General features: G+C 38.4%; 1 protein-coding gene across 1 annotated transcript in view; it reads left to right on the plus strand.

The window, feature by feature from the left end:
• The window catches only part of PTEN (phosphatase and tensin homolog), an 86111-nt gene that overhangs the window by 5761 nt on the left and 58667 nt on the right, over window positions 1–21683 (plus strand). The window lies entirely within an intron of this gene.

The raw sequence follows: 21683 nt of genomic DNA on the forward strand, positions 1-21683 counted from the left end.
CAGGCAGACTGACCGAAATACACTGCTGAGGGGAGCAGCGGGCGAGACAGGAGAGGTCTGCTGCGCCATGTGGGTTTCTCCCTGGCCGGCTGGGGATCGAACTCATGTTACAGAGGCTGTGGATTGCTTCATAGTGCGGTGCTTAACCTCTTGTGCCACCAGGGAGGCCCTGTATTATATATTAAGTGGTTATACCATTATCAGTAGTCATCACTTCAAATATGATCAGTGATTCTAACATATGTGTAAGTGTTTGAATATTCTTTGTGTGTATATATAGGTAAACATAACGCATACTATCATTTCTAAAAAGAGAGTTTGGTGAATATTGTTTCCTAATTTTCAAATATCATAAGATATTTAAACTATATTAAAATATTGATTATTGCTTTTCTCTACATATTGTATATTATTTCATTTTAGATTTTAGGGTGGCAGAGTTGACTGTAGATCCAGATTGCTTGAGTTGGAATCCTGGCTCTTCCACTTAGTATCTGGATGATTTTGAGTAGGTTATATAGTCTTTCTCGTTACATAGTCTTTCTCAGCCTATTTTTTCCTGTAAAGTGGAGATAATGTACCTATCCACATAAAGTTTATTTTGAAGAATAAATGAATAATATAAGTAATTTACTTTGCATACTACTTGTCACATTGTAAATATTTAATGGTAACCTCTGCTCTTAAATTATAATTTCAGATTACCCTGGCATAAGAAATTACTTGTATTTTCACTTATGGGAAGAGCACTGATTATAATTGAATTTCTTCTTTTGGGAATGTTAGAATTTTAATTGGTTTAAGCTATAGGTTTTTTTTTTAAAGATTTATTTATTTATACAAGAGCTGGGGTACAGGCCAGATGCGCAGGAGGGTGAGAGAATTCACCAGAGACAGAACGGGGAACAGAACAGGCAGACTGACGAAATACACTGCTGAGGGGAGCAGCGGGTGAGACAGGAGAGGTCTGCCACACCATGTGGGACCCTCACCTGCTGGCCGGGATTGAACTGGCGCTACAGAGGCTGCGGTCAGCTTCACAGCATGGTGCTCAACTCGCTGCACCACCGGGGAGGCCCAAGCTTTAGTTATTTTTTAAAATAGTGATAGTTCTTTAGGAGCTATGGTGTAATGTGTCTGTGATTTTTTTTTTTTTTTTAAGATTTATTTATGCATATAAGTACTGAGGTATAGGCCAGAAGTGCAGGGGGTGAGGGGGTTCACCAGAAACAGAGTGGGGAATAGAACAGGTGGATCCATTGAAATAACACTGCTTATGGGAGCAGTTGGTGAGACAGGAGAGGTCTGCTGTGCCCTGTGGGTTAGCTCCCTGGCTGGGGATCAAACTCATGCTTGATGGCGATGACTGTAACTCCTGCTTTAACTCCTGCGTCACCAGAGGCCCTAATGTGTCTGTGATTTTGCTGTTATATCACAAATAGAATGCAAAACTTGGTTTACTCAGGATTGACTAAAGAAAAGCTAATCATGCTAACCAAGAAAGATGGAAGCTTTCTATTTATTTATTTATTTTTGTGGGGCCCTTGCCGGCTGCTGGGGAATGAACCGGCGCTGCAGCTTGCAGCCCAGCGCTCAACCACTGCGCCACCAGGGGAGGCCCTCCTATTATTATTGTATAAGAAAGTAGAAGTTGGAAAATAAAAATTTTTTTAATACTAAATTTTCTTGGGCCTCCCTGTGGCGCAAGGGGTTAAGCACTGCACTGTGAAGTGGTTCGCAGCTTCTGCAGCACAAGTTCGATCCCCTGGCTGGCCAGGGAGCAACCCACGTGGCGCAGCAGAACTCTCCTGACTTGCCTGCTGCTCCCTTCAGCAGTGTATTTCAGTCAGTCTGCCTGTTCTGTTCCCCATTCTGTCTCCGGTGAGTCCTCTCACCCCCCACCCCCAATCTCTGGCCTGTGCCCCAGCTCTTGTATGCATAAATAAATAAATCTTAAAAAATTTTTTTTTTCTTACAATATTAAAGATAGGTCAGCTTAAATATTACATTTTTATTCAGAATAATCTCTGCCTCAAATGAGAGAAAACTGTCCATGTAAATTTGTGTAAAGTACTTTTCAATAAAGGTGTATTTCTTAGCATTTCTTTTTAAGTTCATATTTTTGGAGGAGTCATAAAGCTTGGAATGCCACATTATATTTATTATAACAAAATTTGCATTTAGTATAATCTGGCAACCTTTGATATAAATTAGGAGTTTATTGTTAAACTTTTAATATTTTTACATTTGATCAAGATTCTTTTATTTGTTGGTTTTTTTTTTTTTAAGATTTATTTATTCATTCAAGAGCTGGAGTGTAGGCCAGAGGTGCAGGGGAGAGGGACTGACAGGATTGACCAGAGAGAGAGTGGGGAGCAGAATAGGCAGAATGACTGAAATACACTGCTGAGGGGAGCTGCAGATAAGACAAGAAAGGTCTGCTGTGCCATGTGGATGGCTCCCTGGCTGGGGATCAAACTCTGTGCTGCAGTGGCTGAGGATGGCTTCATAGTGCTGAGACTTAATGCCATGTGCACCCAGGGAGGCTCCAAGATTTCTTTTAAGATTTATTTTCATGCATTCAAGAATTGGGGTGTAGGCATTGAGGAGTAGAGAGTGGGATTTGAGAGGATCCACCAGAGACAGAGTAGGGAGCAGAACAGGCAGATTTACTGAAATACACTGCTGAAGGAAGCAGTTGGTGAGACAGGAGAGGTCTGCTGAGCTATGTAGTTTAGCTCCCTGTCCCGGGATGTGAACCCTTGCTGCAGTGGCTGCTGATAGCTTCATAGTGCTGAGATTTAACCTCTTGCACCCCCAGGGAGGCCCAAGATTCTTAAAATTATTCCAAGCCCTTGGGGGGAAGAGATAACAGACTTTTTTTCTCATTCTTATCTTATGTGGAATAATGGAATAAGCTCTGTTGAGATCTGATTAATAAAGGCCAGTATGTGCATAGGAATATTCTTTTTTTTTTTTTCTCTTTCCTGTACTGGTCTCCCAACTATGTTCTAGTACTCTTAATAGTTAAAGCATTTGATTTTCAGTGAGGTTTTTTTTATTTTTTACTTTTCATGTGTTTGTCTGTCTTTGCAGAATGCATGAGCAGCATGGTTGATGTGCTCCTTCCATTTATGTATGTAACTATTTGATTATGTAACTATTACTTATTTTGTTATGTGTTGTATAAGTTAGCTGTAGTTTTGGTCCAAGGGAAGGTCGTAGTATTGAACTGTGCATTTTGACATCTTATGGAAAAATTGAGTTGTCTAAAACACTTACTTTTTCTCGTTCTTTAATGTTACATGCCCCTGTATTTGCTTTATATCATTATGCAAAACTTAAAATTGGTTTAGTATTATTAAAACGCTTCAGCATGGTTCTGAATTTTTTTGTTTGATTTTTATAGATTTTTCAGCCTAAAATAAGACTCTAGTTATGGCCAAGATTGCATTCTGCTAAATTTTTTTTAAGATTTATATTTTTATTTATGCATCCAAGTACAGGGGTATAGGCCAGAGATGCTGGGGGTGAGAGGATTCACTAGAGACAGAATGGGGAGCAGAACAGGCAGATTGACTGAAGTACACTGCTGAGGGGAGCAGCAGGTGAGTTAGGAGAGGTCTGCTGCGCCATGTGGGTAGCTCCCTGGCCAGGGATCAAACTCATGCTGCAGTGGCTGTGGACAGCTTTATAGGTTGCGTCTTAACCCCGGAGAGGCCCTAAATTTTTTTTTAAAGATTTATGTAGGGCTTCCCCGGTGGCGCAGCGGGTTGAGCACAGTGCTGTGAAGCTGCCCGCAACCTCTGCAGTGCGGGTTTGATTCCTCGCAGGCCAGGGAGATACCCACATGGAGTTGCAGACCTCTCCTGTCTCGCCCGCTGCTCTCCTCAGCCGTGAGTTTAGGTCCTTCTGCCTGTTCTGTTCTCCGCTCTGTCTCTGGTGAATTCTCTCACTCTCCCACGCCTCTGGCCTGTACCCCAGCTCTGTATTACATAAATATGTATACAAGAACTGGGGTATAGGCCAGAGGTGTGGAGGGGGCGTGTAAGAGGATTCACCAGAGACAGAGCGAGGAGCACAACAGGCAGACTGACTGAAATACACTGCTGAGGGGAGCAGTGGGCGAGGCAGGAGAGGTCTGCTGCACCATGTGAGTACTCCCTGGCAGGCTGGGCATCGAACTCATGCTGCAGAGGCTGCGGATAGCTTAATAGTGCTGTGCTTAACCTCTGTAGCCACCAGGAAGGCCCTCTGCTAAATTTTTGTGTTTAATATGTTTGTTCTTTTGAAGAGGATGTATTAAAGGTATGAAAAGCATTGTGATTTGAATTAATATAGTGTATCCTATAATTACAGAAAACATGTTCAGATTTGCACATAACTGCTTTAAAGTGCATTTTCTTCCTATTTAAAATTCTTTTGCTCTCATGTACTAGTGACATTCTTTTTTTTTTTTGAATATTGTAGTTACTCTGAACTGATTGGAGAGTAAATAAATAGAATTGAACATTTTTTTCTACTTTTAAAATGAAATTTGGGGCTTGATTTTTAGATGCTTATTTTTAGACATGTGTTTATGGATTACTTGACTATGAATCTGTCAGGATGAAATGGAATGCCTGTGCTTTTTTTTCATGTGAAAGTGGTGCTTTGCCAGGCTTAAATTAGCCATGTTGTAAAATTATTTAACATTTTCATTGAATCATACTGAAATATGAAAGAAGAAAGGACTTGAGTCAGGTCTTTTAATTAATGGAATAGAATCAGCTTTCTGTGCCCTAACAGTGTCTTATATTTGTTTAGTACTTTTTTTTAACCATCAGCTAGTTTAATTTTGCAAAGAAGAGGTAATCTAATTGATAGAGCAACCTTTTTTTTTTTAAAAAAAGTTTTTTTGTAGTACACTAACCGTAGCTTCAATAAAATTAGTAGAAAATTGAGGCCAAACAAGGATTCAGGGTTTTTGGGCACCTGGTGGAGTATTTTCCCATTATTTTTTTTCTTTTTCCAAAAAATTTTTTTTAAAGATTTATTTATTTATTTATACAAGCACTGGGTACAGTCAGAAGCGCGGGAAGGTGAGAGAATTCACCAGAGCCAGAGCGGAGAACAGAACAGGCAGACTGACGAAGTACACTGCTGAGGGAAGCAGCGGGCGGCAGGAGAGGTCTGCGCGCCGTGTGGGACCCTCGCCCAGTGGCCTGAGAACGATCTGGCGCTGCAGATGCTACAGGCAGCTTCGCAGCCCAGGGCTCAACCGCTAGCCACCGGGGAGGCCTCAGTTCTAATTTTAGAAGTATCTGGAGGGCTTGTTAAATCATAGGATACTTGCTCCACACCTCACAATTTCTGATTCACTGGGTTTGTTTTGGAGCCTGAGAATTTGTATTTCTAGCAAGTTCCTAGGTGATGCTGATACGGGTGGTCTGGGGATCACACTTCATGAACCCATCTATTATATGATCTTCCTTTAAGCAGATCTGTAATGTGTTATCTTCATTAGATTAATAGAATTACACATATATTATCTTACTGGATTTGTAAACTCTAAGTAGCTGAGCATGGCAAATATTGAGTATAAAAAAACAGTAAAACGGAATTAGAAGGAGTATGTGTAAGTTTGGGAGTCAGCTAGATCTAAAGTCTGGCATAAATCCTTGCTCAGCCACTTATCAGTTGTGTAATAAAAGACACTACTTAATGAGCTTTAGTTTTCATATTTCTAACTGATTGTAAAAATCCTTAACCCGTAAGGTGGTTATTGGTTTGTTCGAAAAATAGGTTAGATGTTTTTCAGATTATTGGCTACCAACTAGGGGTGAACCTTTCCCACTTGGGGCATTTGGCGACCTTTTTGGTTGCAGTTGAGGGTATGGGGAGAGAGATACTATTGGCATCTGCTGGGTAGAGGCCAGGGATGCTGTTAAACATTTTATAATGCACAAGACAACCCTACCACAAGAAAGAATTAGCAGGCCCATGTTAACTGATAAGGCCGAGGTTGAGAAACCCTGGTTTAGAGGTATAAAGTGTCTGCTGTATAAAAAGATAAGCATAATATTTGATAAAAGTCAGTACCTTTGCTCTTAGGTTGTAGTATGTAAGAAGGTCAAATTGCTAATAAATAATGAAGCTAGACTTTCAATATCTAGGTTTTCTGACTGCTGCTAGGCAGCATTCTTTACAAGAACTTTGTCCACAAAAAAATATTCCTGGCAACAAAAAAGATTTATTTGAAAAGGGCTTATGTGTTATTTGGCTGATTGTGAAAATGTTCCTTTGAACTTCTGTTAGAAAAGGGTGAAAATGTTTTCAGTGAATGTGTAAGGGTAATGCCTGGTGTGAGATATTCAGAAGGATGTTACCTAAAACTGTCCAAAGAGGATAGTAATGCTTTATTAAAAGAAAACATTTTTTTTTCATTTTTATAATTGCCAGATATTTTATAGCTTTAATTAGGTTGTTGAGCTGTTGGGTCAGGATGCAATACTCCCAGTATACTTTTTGTTGTCTAATGAACTTTCTACTCTCTTTTTCATTCTATAGTCAGCTATGTTGTTATAGTCAGATATATTGAAGTTAAATGTGCTGATGTAAACTGGCAAAATTCTGTTAGGCAAACGAGATAACTACTGCACTATGGAAACCGAAAATGGCTGATTTCTGACAAATTGTAAAAAAGTTTGTTACCTTTCCAGATGAAGAAAGTAGGTCTGACTTTGAGGTTCTTTGATAAGGAGGTTCTTTGATATGTGTGTTACCTTCTTTTTGAGATACTAAATTTGCTCTCAGCCTGCTGGATTACAGTAATTATCTAAATTAGAATTTGTTTTAAAGTGAAGTTTTTAGCATAATTTTGATACAGTTTTGGATTAACCTGGAGATAGAAAGATGCCAAGGGAGTAGTTTTGTGGATTCCAAAAATTATTGTTTTTTAAGGTAGACAAACATAACCACAAAAGTATTCTAGGAATAAATTGATTGCTATCGTCTTTTTCTGTTTCCTTGATGTAACAGTTTGCCTCTTTGCAGGAAAATGTCAAGCCCTATTTTAAAACTTCATATGAAATTTTGAGTTTCTGGGTGTTAAATTCTTTTGAAATTATAGGAGATATTCAGAAATACTGGTAAATATTTTAAAATTGGGACTGTTAATCGGATGATAGTGAGATTTTTTGAAAACAGCATTTATTCTTGTAATTTAATTGAGTAAGGCTTATAGTGTTTATTTCAATATAAATAATTTCACTTTTATAAAATAGAATTCTTTTATGAAACATGACTAAAGAGAATTTAAAAAATTACCACTGTCCTGTTTCTCTAAAACTTTGTTCATAATAGTTTCTCATTTGTTCATAAGCATCTTTTTTGTTTTTTATTATTATTATTATTATTATTTTTTTTTTATAGAGGCATGTTTTTATTTATTTGTTTGTTTGTTCGTTCGTTTTGTTTATACATGCACTGGGTACAGTCAGAAGCGCGGGAGGGTGAGAGAATTCACCAGAGCCAGAGCGGGGAGCAGAGCAGGCAGAAGGACCGAGGTACACTGCTGAGGGGAGCAGCGGGCGGCAGGAGAGGTCTGCGCGCCATGTGGGACCCTCCTCCGGTGGCCGGGGAGCAGCCGGGGATCGAACCGGCGCCGCAGAGGTCGCCGGCAGCTTTGCAACCCAGTGCTCAACCGCTGCGCCACCGGGGAGGCCCCTGTTTTTTATTATTATTTTTAAAAGATTTATTTTTATACAAGAATTGGGGTACAGGCTAGATATGCGGGAGGGGGTGCGGTGTGAGAGGATTCACTAGAGACAGAGCTGGGAACAGAACAGGCAGATGGACCGAAGTACAGTGCTGAGGGGAGCAGCTGGTGAGACAGGAGAGGTCTGTCTTGCCATGTGGGTTTCTCCCTGGATGGCCTGGAATCGAACTGGTGCTGCAGTGGCTGCAGATAGCTTCATAGGTTGTTCTTAACCCCTGCGCCACCAGGGAGGCCCAGCATCTTTTTTAAATGTATTTTGTCATAGTGAACTTAAAGGGGTGTCTATGTTTTAACAATCTCCAAAAGCACCTTACAGTTGCCTTAATCATTTTATTTATTTATTTATTTAATAGAGGCATGTTTTATTTATTTATTGATTGATTGATTTGTTTGTTTGTTTGTTTATACATGCACTGGGTACAGTCAGAAGCACGGGAGGGTGAGAGAATTCACCAGAGCCAAAGCTGGGAGCAGAGCAGGCAGAAGGACTGAAGTACACTGCTGAGGGGAGCAGCGGGCGGCAGGAGAGGTCTGCCTGCCATGTGGGGACCCTCCTCCGGTGGCCGGGGAGCAGCCGGGGATCGAACCCGGCGCTGCAGAGGCCGCGGGCAGCTTTGCAACCCAGCGCTCAACTGCTGCGCCACCGGGGAGGCCCATGCCTTAATTATTTTAAATGGTGAAGTCATCAGAAATATTTATTTGCCTGCAGTTACATGTGAAACTTGTTTCCAATATGTGGTTAGTATTTTTCTCTGTTCTTTTTAAATTTTTCTTCAGGGTAAATTAAAGATGACATAAAAGTTTGGAAATGTTGAAGACTTGAAACTTTTCCCCCTCATTGGAAAGCTATTGCATATTTAAAATTTTAAGCGTATTTTAGTTACTTGAGACAAAAATTTATCCATATACTTTTGATAGGTTAATTTTTTCCCCGTATTGTATTGAAATGAAGCAGATATAGAAGTAATTTGACTAAATGATCACATTTTATACGAATGTGCTTATAACCCTTGAAATGTTGTTTTCCTATCATAAATCAGAAAGATTATTGGCTTGTCATGATGCTACTCTTCCCTGAAGCATATTTATCTTGCTTTTTATTGAGGTTACATTGGTTTACAACATTGTATTTGGTTTAAAGGTGTAAGATCACACCCTTCTGGTGTATGTTACCACACCACACTCACTATCAAGTCCCTGAAAGTCTTCACCATAGTCCACTGTGCTCCCTCCTTACTTTACTTTCTGCCTTTGGTAGCCTCAGTTCTACAGTCAGATTTCTAGGGTTTTATTATTGGTTTGGTTTTATTTGACCCTTTGCCTTGTTTCTCTCTGTCCCTGGAACATATTTTGAATGATATATTTCATATTTACATAGTTGCCTTATTAATTAATGAAGTTTTGCCATGCACTTGCATTTGTTATTAATGTTAAATTTTAGTCCTCAAATTTGCCTTTGTTAGTTTATGTCAGATTGTATTTGTAAGGGTCAGATATTAAAATGGAAATAATTTTAACCTTAATAGCTAAGTGATAATTCTGTCTCAGTGAGTTTACTAATTCATATAGTAGGAAAAAATGTGGGAGAAAACTTCTGTTTTTTAAAGAAAATTACTTGTTAGAATAGCTTTTTTCCAAATGAGATAAGATTGTTAAATGTAAGGAAATTTTGATTTAGGTATGGTATTTTCCTTGTTGTAATATACTTAGTGCAACTGAAGTATGATATAATTTTGCACATCTAGGTTCTTTTCATTGTGATCAAGATTATCTCTAATAATGTAAAATATGCTAAGGTACTGGTTATTAAGGCTATTTGGATTTTTTTAATACTGAAAAGGTCACCCAGATTGAGATTATTGCATAGTGTCCAAGAACGAAGTCTTGCCATCTGTTACTCAAATATAGGAAAAAGTTAAGATAATCTAGTGATATAAGTGGTTTTGACACTTCTGTTTTTGGAATCATCAATTACGATTTTTAAAGACTAATATGAAATTTTAAACTTTTGCAAAAATTAAACTTAATAGTGATGCTGGTGTTTATATTTCTTCTTCTAACATAAAGGTACTAGTCAAGAACTAAATATTATGTAACAAAATTCTGGTTGTTAGTCATTAGCTTTTACAGAATTGTTTGGCTATTTAAGTGGAAACATGTTTTGACCTGAGACATTAATTATGAAAGATTTGGTATTTTTAAGCTGTAGTTTTTCTAATAGTTGATATATAAAAATTCATTTTTATAGGAATTAAGCAGGGGATTGATTTAAAAAGTATTCCTTAAAGATTTGCTTTAGGGCCTCCCCGGTGGCACAGCAGTTGAGCGCTGGGTTGCGAAGCTGCCCGCCGCCTCTGCAGCGCCAGTTTGATCCCTGGCTGCTCCCCCGCCACAGAGGAGGATCCCACATGGTGCGCAGAGCTCTCCTGCCGCCCGCTGCTCTCCTCAGCAGTGTACTTCGGTCTACCTGCTCTGCTCCCCGCTCTGGCTCTGGTGAATTCTCTCACCCTCCTACGTTTCTGGCTGTACCCAGTGCTTGTATAAATAAATCTTAAAAAAAAAAAAAACTTAAAAAAAAAAAAAAAAGATTTGCTTTAAATATTTTTTAGATTTTCTGCTTTCTTCTACAACTCGGTTTTTGTCTGCATACTAGCAAATGAGTTTCCCCATTTAAAATTTTGCTGTTGCATTTTGAACCACTCCAGAAGTTTTTTTCATCTGCCCCAAGAACTTGATCTTCCCAAGTTACATTTAAATCTTGAAAATTGCCTGTTGGGCTTGAAAGTATCTGTTTAATTTTCATCTATGTTGTTTTATTATGTTGGCTTTTATTTATTTATTTTTTTTTGCTGAGAAGCTTTCTGTCATGCAAAATAATTATTACTGAAAATATTTCAGTTTAGCTATAATTTTGAATTTATGTTCTTAAATGTGACTTTTTGTCTGGGGCCTCTTTTTTTTTGTACAGGAAACATCTTGCCAATTTCAAATTAATGTTGGGTGAAAGTTGATTGTTTCACAAGCATCAGTTTATAAAATTTGCTCAGATCTGAATTGTAGGCCATGAAAAGAATGATACCTTTTTGAATAGACAGCTGTGTATATAAATTACATTTCTTACATTAAGTGAAACACATACATACATGAGATTTTTATCCAAACCTTAAAATTTTAAGTCTTTACCATTTAGTTTGCATAGTAGTATTTAAAGAATATGAGGTTCTTAGGAACTCCTTTCCTTTGTTTTAATTCTATCCCTCCCTTCTATTGTTATGTTAAATTTTCATGTTTCTTTAAGTTTATTTGCAGTTGAAAAAAATGTACTCCTCAGATTGTTTTCTTTGCTCAGCTTAACTATTTTTCAAGATTTTTAATTTGTTCTCCTTTAACTGTGAAGATTCCAAAACTAATTGTGTTGCAGTAACTGGATTCATATTAAAATTGTGTCCCTTGAGGGACTTACTCTCACATTAGTGTATTTTAAAATTGCGTATTATTAAATCTGTAAAATATGAGTTTTGACTAGTATTTTAATATATATAATTTCAGATTTTTTGGTAATCCATTTATTCAAGTGACTTACAAAATTGATGTAATGATTAAAATATCTTCAGTGGGAATATGAATCATGTTTTGCAATATTACTTAACAAGGCAGTCATAAAATCAGCCTTATGATTCTTCTCGATACAGTAATGAATACTAATGTGTGCCTTCATATTTAAAAATCCATATGTATTTCTAGTTTGGTTTTTTTTTTACTTTTTTTTTTAAGATTTATTTTTATTTATTTATACAAGCACTGGGTACAGTCAGAAGCACGGGAGCGTGAGAGAATTCACCAGAGCCAGAGCGGGGAGCAGAGCAGGCAGACTGAAGTATACTGCTGAGGGGAGCAGCGGGTGGCAGGAGAGGTCTGCGTGGCAGGAGAGGTCTGCGCGCCATGTGGGACCCTCCTCTGGTGGCCCGGGAGCAGCCGGGGATTGAACCAGCGCTGCAGAGGGTGTGGGCAGCTTCGCGACCCAGCGCTCAACCGCTCCGCCACCGGGGAGGCCCTCTAGTTTGTATTGTTTTGACTCACTTTAAAATATTGCAGTTAGGCAAAACTGAAAGAAAAAAGCAAATAATTTCCAAATGTTTTCCTAGCTTAAAATATGAAATAAAATTTTTTTTTAAGATTTATTTATTTATGCATACAAGAGCTAGGGTGCAGGCCAGAGATGCGGGGTGCAGTGGTGGGAGAAGGGGTGGTGGGGTAAGGGTGAGAGGATTCACCAGAGACATAGTGGGGAACAGAACAGTTAGACTGAAATACATTGCTGAGCGGAGCAGTCGGTGAGACAGGAGAGGTCTACTGTACCATGTGGGTAGCTCCCTGGCCTGCGGGGATCAAACTCCAGAGGCTCTGGGGATCGAACTCCAGATGCTGTGGATAGGTTCACAGTGCTGTGCTTAACCCCTTGCTCCACCAGAGAGGCCTTAAAGAGACTTGTTTTTCTATTTTTTTCTAAATATACTTTTTACATCATTGTTCATTTTTAAACAAGGTTTGCGTTCCCTCACCCCCTCAGGTGTAGTCCCCATAGTGTTTCCTTCACCAGTGCACTCATTCACCATCACCAAGAGACTTGTTTTTAAAGCCTAATACAAAATGAAGTTAACACAAATTTGTTTGAAAGTTTTCAGGTGTTTTGTTTTTTTTAAATTTATTTTATACAAGAACTGGGGTACAGGTCAGAAGCACGGGAGGGTTAGAGAATTCACCAGAGCCAGAGTGGGGAGCAGAACAGGCAGAAAGAGCGAAGACACTGCTGAGGAGAGCAGCGGGCGAGGCAGGAGATGTCTGCTGCGCCATGTGAGGTTCTCCCTGGCCAGCGGGGAATTGAACCTGTGTTACAGAGGCTGCAGACAGCTTCGCAGCGCGGCACTCAACAGCTGCGCCACCGGGGAGGCCCTGAAAGTTTTCAGTTTTAAAATGGTTTCAAATTAACAGGGCTTTTTTTCTTTGAAAGATAAATTTGTTAGAAGTGTATTTAAAAAAAATTGTAATTTTGGCTTAATAAAGAAAACCTATTTGTAGAAGACACAGTTGTGATAGAACTTTGTTTTCTTAGTGTCTAGTGTGTGTAGTAGTTTTTAAATACTAGGAAATCATGGTTGCATCTGAAAGATCAGTACAGTTGGAAATTTTGGAATCTATTATCTTTTCAGAATGCAGTTTGTTTGCTAATATTGAGTGAATTGGCATTAAATATTACTGAGTCTTTGTTCTCAAACTACTGACACATCACTTGGCATCTTTTCTATGCCATAGCCGTTTGAATGTCTTTTCTGTAAAAGTTAAAGGCCTTATGTCTTTTTGCATAACTATTGGGCAGCCAAAATCTAGTGTTTTAGATAGATAGTTCTGGTAAAATAAGTGATAAAAGCCATACTTTTATGATAGACTGATATTAAAGAAATTACTTATAAATCTAACATTCACTATAAAGATTAGAGCATAAAAGATACTGTTACATACTTTCATTCTGAATAAATGTCGCTTAATGATCTTTCATATGCTCTATCATGATTTTATTGTAGAAAATGAGCTAGCATTTGACTTAGGTCAAGTTTCTAATGTTGACAAGTATGTCTGCTGTGTGTTGAACAATTAATTTTTGGAAGATATGTAAGTTAAAGCTGTATTTTGTTTGATTTGCTATTGGTGGTCAATCTTAGATGTTTTTCAGTAGGAGCAAAACTGTAGAGAGAGTAAGAGCCTGCGAGCGTGCGTGCGTGCGTGTGTGTGTTAACAGCAGTAGACTTCTGTAATAGGAAATCAGTCTTAGAGCTTTAATCCAGAGGCCTAGAAAGAAAGTAATTGTTCTACTCATTAAAACCAGTTAGTCGAGCAACTTATTTTTTAGAGGCTCACAGATACAGGTTTGAACACTTGTAGACACATTATTTTATAATTAACACCTACTAATGAAGAAAAATTAAATTTGTTGAAGGGACTAAAATTCCTCAGTTAATGCACTAAAATTGTACTTTGGATTATAAGGTGTTGTTGAAATCATCAATGACTTGAGAACAATTTTCTGTTGTTCTAATTTGCTTAAAGTTCAGAGTGCTTTGATTGTTTCTTTTTTTTCTTTAAAGTTAATTTTTTGTAACTGAGTATAGTCTTTAATATATCTGCCTTGAAATGCCTTCACTTCAATAGAAAAAGTTAATTCTATTTCAGTTATTTGTCATTGGAACTTATTTTTCCCTCTTCATTAATAGACATGATGCTCATAAGTACACATTTGTAATCAGTGTTTTCATACTGTTCTCTGATTTTTTTTTTTCCTTGCACAAATTCATTCTTTTTTTTTTTTTTTTTAATGAGCCCTGAGACAAGGACTCGCGAGGAGGTAGCTTATTTTATTTTATTATTTTTTTAAAGATTTATTTATTTATTTATACAAGCACTGGGTACAGTCAGAAGCATGGGAGGGTGAGAGAATTCACCAGAGCCAGAGTGGGGAGCAGAGCAGGCAGAAGGACCCAAGTACACTGCTGAGGGGAGCAGCGGGCGGCAGGAGAGGTCTGCGCGCCATGTGGGACCCTCCTCTGGTGGCTGGGGAGCAGCCGGGGATCCAACTGGCGCTGCCGAGGCTGCGGGCAGCTTCGCAACCCAGCACTCAACCGCTGCGCCACCAGGGAGGCCCCACAAATTCATTCTTATCTGTCAGCTACTTGTTATTTTTCAAGTGACATAGGTAATGTTTCATCAGACTAAATTCTGAAATACACTGCTGAGGGGAGCAGCGGGCAAGACAGGAGAGGTCTGCTGTGCCATGTGGGTTGTTCCTCGCTGGGCAGGATTGAACCGATGCTGCAGGCTGCGGACAGCTTCACAGCGCGGCGCTCAATCGCCTGCGCCACTAGGGAGGCCCTTAAAATAAGATTTAGTCTACATGTTGGGAACACATAAGAAAGGTTTAGGGAGTTATTTTTGGTTATTCTACCTATTTAAAAAATCCAGTTAAATTTTGAGATAAGGTAGACTTATGAGATCTCAACTCAAAAGTTGTTTCCTAAAAGATATTAATTAGCTATAACTTACAATATATTTTTACTGTTAAGCTATTATTAGATGCTTAAAATAGCCAATAAGAATTTATTTAGGTCATATAGTAACCACATTGTTTTAGAATAAGCCAGTTATATTATAGGTTAAGTTAACATCTGTGGATAGACTTTAGAACTGAATTACCATTTATTGGTTTTTTTGTTTGGAACAGTATATTTGGTGAGAAGGAACTGGCACTTGAACAGACTATTTGTCTAAATATGAGATCTTTGTATATCTTTACCAGTTTATCAAGTAATCATTTAAGACCTTTATTTTATTATATGTAATTTATGTCTCACTTAAAACACTTTGACCATGTTTGTGTAAAGGGGCTGGAGAGATATTGTCGATAGTATCTCAGATCTCCTATATCTATGGTACCCATCCACCTTAGACAAGATAGAAAATGCCATGTTTGCATTTCTTACACTTCCATATTTTATGTATGGTTGTCACTGATATGGGCAAAGAAGGTTTTTGTTGGAGTAATGTTTTACATATGTTCTCAAGTTAAAGCAAATACTTAAAGGCAAATTGAATAGTAAAGATTTGATAGAGTTAGTTTGTTAACCTTGTTTTTTCAGAAGGATTAGATTATTCAACAAGGCAGTGTCATTAAAAAAAATAGTTGTGATGGTTACTTAATTCTAGGACTGTGCCATTTCTGTTGATAAACAACTATCACTATGTTCTAGACATTTTTCATATATTAACTCCTTAACCCTGTAACAACTCCATGTGATAATTTTATTAGCCTTATTTTACATAGGAAACTAAGGTATAGGATATATAACTTTCCCAAGGTTACACAGTTAGTAAAGCTTATTGTGTCTAGGCAGTGTGAAATCTGGAACAGATGTTCTTTTTTTTTTTTTTAAAGATTTATTTATTTATGCATACAAGAACTGGGGTATAGGCCAGAGGTGTGGGGGGGTGAGAGGATTCACTAGAGACAGAGTAGGGAATAGAACAGGCAGATTGAAATACACTGCTGAGGGGAGCAGTGGGCGAGTCAGGAGAGGTCTGCTGCACCATGTGGGTAGCTCCCTGGCTGGGAATAGCTTCATAGGTTGTGTCTTAACCCCTTGGGCCACCAGGGAGGCCCCTGGAACAAATGTTTTTAACCATTGGGCCATACTGCCTGTGTAGAGTAGATCACTAGATGGCAAAAATATTTCACTTCCTACCTCTATAGTACTTATAAGTCACTAGAAAATTTCATGTTAAATATTATTCAAAAGAATGTCTAGTAAGTGTAGGTTAAGGTTATTCTATATTAGAAATGTATTTTTCTCAATTATTTGATTTTGATGATCTTAAAAATATGTAATTAATGTTTAGGGAAGTCTGATTTATTTAAAGATTATCCAGCATATTGCCTGCTTTGTTAAACTGTATCTGTGCCCCTATAGAATTCCTCTTTTTTTTTTTTTTTTGTTAAAGAAGGCCAGTTTATTTATCTTATTTTATTTATTTTTTTTAAACATTTATTTACTTATACAAGCACTGGGTACAGTCAGAAGCGCGGGAGGGTGAGAGAATTCACCAGAGTCAGAGCAGGGAGCAGAGCAGGCAGAAGGACCGAAGTACACTGCTAAGGGGAGCAGCCGGCGGCAGGAGACACTCTATGGGGGACCCTCCTCTGGTGGCCGGGAGCAGCCGGGGATCGAACCGGCGCTGCAGAGGCTGCGGGCAGCTTCGCAACCCAGCGCTCAACCGCTGTGCCACCGGGGAGACCCTAATTCCTCCCTCTTTAGCTCTTAAAACATCTTTCTCTTACAGATAATAGGGCCTTTGGCACAATTATAGGTTTGTCTGTATGTCTTCCCTGATAGGAACTCCTTGAGTGCAGTAGCCTTTGCTTATTTACCTTTATGTTCTCAGTGCACAGACTGTTCAATATGTGTCTGATTAGGTAAGTGAGAGGGCCACCTGAGTTTTCTGAATGAGTATGTAACATTCCCACTTATGTGAGTTACAAATAGTTTTCTTAAGTTAATTCCTTTACAACTTTATTATTTTCATAATGCAAGAACAAATTTTAGTTTAGTCCTGGTTAAAATGACTGTATTTTAAGAGATTATATATGTCTATACTTATAGTCCTTTAAGGCTAAACTCTTACTAGCACTCATCAAAACTAGTGGCTAGGTTTAAGTTTTTTAACAGTAATTATTTCTTTTAATAATAATAGTTCTCTAGTTTTGCTCAGAAATACTTTGATGATTTCAATTTATATTTTTAGATAAACTATCTTCATAATTTTTTTAGGGAGAAATTCCAGATTGATGACAGTTGCCTCTGCTTTGGGCTTCCTACTGCTGTCTCATTGCTTTCTGGTTGTTCTTTCCCATTTTCTTATGTCTGAACTCTTGAGAATTTAAAAAGTGAAGATTATTCATTTTTAGGAATTGTACTATTAGTATACTTGATTGCCCCTTTTTTTCTCCCTGATGAATGGAAATAATACCTTAAAACTTTTTTTTCTTTTTTTTTTTTTTTTTTAAATTCTTAGCAGCAGTACTAAGAGTATGAGATTTGGAGCGTCATACCAAATTTTGCCATGTATTGGTGGTGACACCTTGGGTAGTTCTTTTTTTTAAATTTAAATTTTATTTTTATTTTCCTCATACAATTACAACCCCCTTATTTTGACTCCAATCCCTCCTTTCCCCGCCCCCAACCCCCATAGAGTGTCTCTGGTTCATAGTTGGTTGTTGATTTTGTTATTTTCTTTCTTAAAGTTGTTCTTTTTCCTGGTCCCTTATTTAAGTTTTCTAGATTTCTGCTATGAGTGAGACCATCTGGTATTTTTCTTTTTCTTTCTGGCTTGTTTTGCTGAGCATGATCTCTTCTAGCTCCATCCATGTTGCTGCAAATTGCATGTGTTTATCTTTTTGAATGCTTAGTAATATTCCATGGTGTATATGTACCACATCTTCTTGATTCAGTCATCTATTTTTGGGCATTTGGGTTGTTTCCAAAGCTTAGCTATTGTAAATAGTGCTGCTTCTGTGTCCTTTGCGTAAATACCTAGGAGTGGAATTGCTGGATCATGGGTAGTTCTTTTAACATCTATTTTCTTTTTAAAGATTTTATTTATTCATTTATACAAGCACTGGGTACGTTCAGAAGCACGGGAGGGTGAGAGAATTCACCAGAGCCAGAGCGGGGGGCAGAACAGGCAGACTGATGAAATACACTGCTGAGGGGAGCAGTGGGCGGCAGGAGAGGTCTTTGCACCATGTGGGACCCTCGCAGGTGGGCGGGGATCGAACTGGTGCTGCAGAGGCTGTGAGCAGCTTCGCAGCCCAGAGCTCAACCGCTGCACCACCAGGGGAGGCCCAAAAGTTTTTTTTTTTTTTTTAAAGATTTATTTATTTATGTATACAAGAGCTAGGGTACAGGCCAGAGAGAGATGTGTGTGTGTGTGTGCGTGTGTGTGTGAGGGGCGGGGAGAGGATTCACCAGAGACAGAATGGGGAACAGTACAGGCAGGCAGACTGAAATACACTGCTGAAGGGAACAGGAGGGTTCCGCTGTGCCATGTGGGTAGCTTCCTGGCCAGCCGGGGATCGAACTTGTGCTGCAGAGGCCGTGGATTGCTTCATAGTGTGGTGCTTAACCCCTTTCAACACTAGGGAGGCTCCCTTAAAACATTTTTATAATTGAACAAAAGCTAAGTAAGTTTCTAGGAAAGCATATCTTCTTATTTGTGGATAATAGATGCTAGGTAATTTTGTGATGTTAAAAATGATAGTCCTAGTAGTTTTCTTTTGGACACTTTATAGTAGAGGAACCCTTTCAGCTTGTGTGTGAGTTATGCATTCCTTAAATAACAAAAATTGTTCCTGGCACACAGTGAATGCTTAATTACCTGAACATTATTACTTTCAGTGCCTTAGTTTGTAACCTTTTTCTATATTGGATATATGTATTTACTAAAATGATACCACACCCTCTGAACATGTTTGAAGCCTTTTTATCAGTTAATCACATTTACTTTTCCATTTCCGTCAGTTTTCATCTCATCCAATATCCTTATTACACTAAAATTTCTCTTGTTGACTTAAAGATGTCTTTTACGGTGGGTTTACCAAAAATAGCATCTGGAACAGCATTGTACCTGTGAACTTGGCTGCTAAAACCTGTAAATCCTTTGAAATCAAGAAGAGCTACCTATCCCTTCCCTCCCCATCTTTTAGAATGTACTTGATTTTTAAAAGATATTTGAAAAAGAGACTAGGTTTTGTTCTTTAGACCTTTTGAATGTGTCCTGATTACTTTGTTATGATGTCATTTAGCTTGTTCTATCCCTTGTGTTTTCTTGAAATTGAAATTTATATACTTGTTGGATTCTCAGGAAGATAACTTGGCTATCATAGATGATACTGTGTCAAATTGAAAACTGATACATTACCTTGGAAGTCTGTGATTGCTGCTTGACTTTCTTGATGCTGAGATTGAACACTGAGATTGAGTGATGGCAATCTTCTCTGCCCATCATTCAATTACATCTGTCTCCTTATATTACAAAGTATTTTTGTCAGGTGTTATTTTAGCTCTGTAAGTATGTCCAGTTCCTTTTCATCCATTCATCTGTTGGTTTTTTACCATTTGTTGATTCTTGTTTAAGTAAAAATTTTATTAGGGCTTGCCAAAAAGATTTTTCTAATTTTATCCATTTATTTTTATTAACTGGTGTTTGTGAAGTGCAATTTTATCTTGTGAACTGGGGCTATTTGTTTACCCTGGAATCCAGTTCCTCCAGGTAAAGCATGATAACTTAAGTCTCCCACTTCACCAATTTTTAAAGTAAACAATTATTGAAGTGGCCATTTAAAAAAACAGTGATAAAAGGATTTTTTTGTTATCTTGTTCTATCTTCTGTTTGGGTGATATATTTTTTAAAGATTTATTTTTTTAATGCATACAAGAGCTGGGTGTAGGCCAGAGGTGTGGGGTGTGAGAGGATTCACCAGAGACAGAGTGGGGAACAGAACAGGCAGATCTACTAAAATACACTGCTGAGGGGAGCAGCGGGCGAGTCAGGAGAGGTCTGCTGCACCGTGGGTAGTTCCTTGGCTGGGGATCGAACTTGTACCGCAGTGGCTGTGGACAGCTTCACAGGCTGCATCATAACATAACCCCTTGTGCCACCAGGGAGGCCTGCTGGTTTTTTTTTTTTTTTTTAAGAGATTTGGATATTTACATTTTATCCAGGATTTTTTTTAATTGACTGCTATTTAGTTTTTTTTCCCCTTGGTGCTCAGATTGTTACACCTTTAGTTATTAGTGTGTCATCATGCTTTCTCTAAACACCTTCCTTGCTTTCTGGCACAGACAGATATCCCAGGCTAGCCATGTACCTTGTCTGTCCTAGACCTGGTATTCGCTCTTTTTTTCATGGAGTTTGATGCCTTTCAGGATTTCATATTAGATGAAATCTGGGTTCTAAAAGAGTTTATTGCTGGTAAGGGGACATGCTTTTAGACCATTTAGTGAAAAGACCTAGAAAACAGTGTTTTATGAGCATAAATTCATATTGGTATCCAAATAACCCTTGAAATAAATCCTTTCTCCTGGTCACCAGCTTGGTATTAAATCAGGTTTATTCTGATTGTTTTAAACAGATGAAATTAAAAAAAAATTTTTTTTTCATTTCTATAAGGTCAAAACTAAACAAACATCTATAGCAATCTTTTTTTTTTTTTTTTTTTTTTTTTTTAGAGATTTGTTTATTTATGCATACAAGAGCTGGGGTACAGGCCAGAGGTGCCGGGGTGGGGGTGTGTGAGAGGATTTACCAGAGAGAGAGTGGGGAGCAGAACAGGCAGAGTGACTGAAATACACTGCTGAAGGGAGCAGCAGGTGAGACAGGAGAGGTCTGCTGTGCCATGTGGGTACCTGGCCTGCCAGGGATTGAACTCATGCTGTAGAGGCTGTAGATAGCTTCATGGTGCTGTGCTTAACCCCTTGTGCCACCAGGGAGGCCCCATCTGTAGCAATCTTACTGTTCCTGCTATGCTTCTCCCCTTCTCCCCTTGTACTTCCCTTATTTGTGAAGCAAGTTTCTCTGTGCATGTGCATGCCTCTGTGTGTGTGTGTGTGTGTGTGTGTGTGTGTGTGGTTGGGGGTGGTATCAAAATTTGAGCAAATATAGATTTAAATATTTCTTTAGTCCTGTCCAAAAAGTAGCTTACTATATACAGTACTGTGCATGTTTATTTTATTTCCCATAAAATATTCTATTGATTGGTCCAATTACAACATAGTAATTTGGGGTGCATAAATGGAGTATAGACCAGAGGTGTGGGGAGGGAGTGGGTATGACTGAGAAGATTCACCAGAGAGTGGGGAGTAGAACAGGTGGATCTACTGAAATACACTGCTGAGGGGAGCAGCGGTGAGAGAGGAGAGGTCTGCTGTACCATGTGGGTTAGCTCTCTTGCTGGGGATTGAACTCATGCTGCAGTGGCTGGCAATAGCTTGATAGTGCTGAGACTTGAATCTCTGTGTCACCAGGGAGGCACTTGATAATTATTTTTTAATTGAAAATAATATTGGAATCAAGTCAATAAGTGAATGCAGCAGGAAGTAAAGAAAAAAAATCTTGAAAAGAGCTCTAGATTTGGTGAATTTTGTATTGTGTTTGGAAGATGACTGGGTTGAGAAGTAGGTGGGCAGAAAACTCTAGAGATATTCTTGAATGAAGGCATTAGGCAGATTCATTTGCTGGGAGTGAAAAGATCTGTGTCAGAAAATCATTAGATTAGATAAGATTGATGGAACCTAAGAAAAATTGATATTTGGTATTTTGG

This window comes from Talpa occidentalis, unplaced genomic scaffold (genome assembly GCF_014898055.3).
Source record: "Talpa occidentalis isolate TD23 unplaced genomic scaffold, MPIMG_talOcc4v2.1 talOcc4.8, whole genome shotgun sequence".
Lineage (NCBI taxonomy): Eukaryota > Metazoa > Chordata > Mammalia > Eulipotyphla > Talpidae > Talpa > Talpa occidentalis.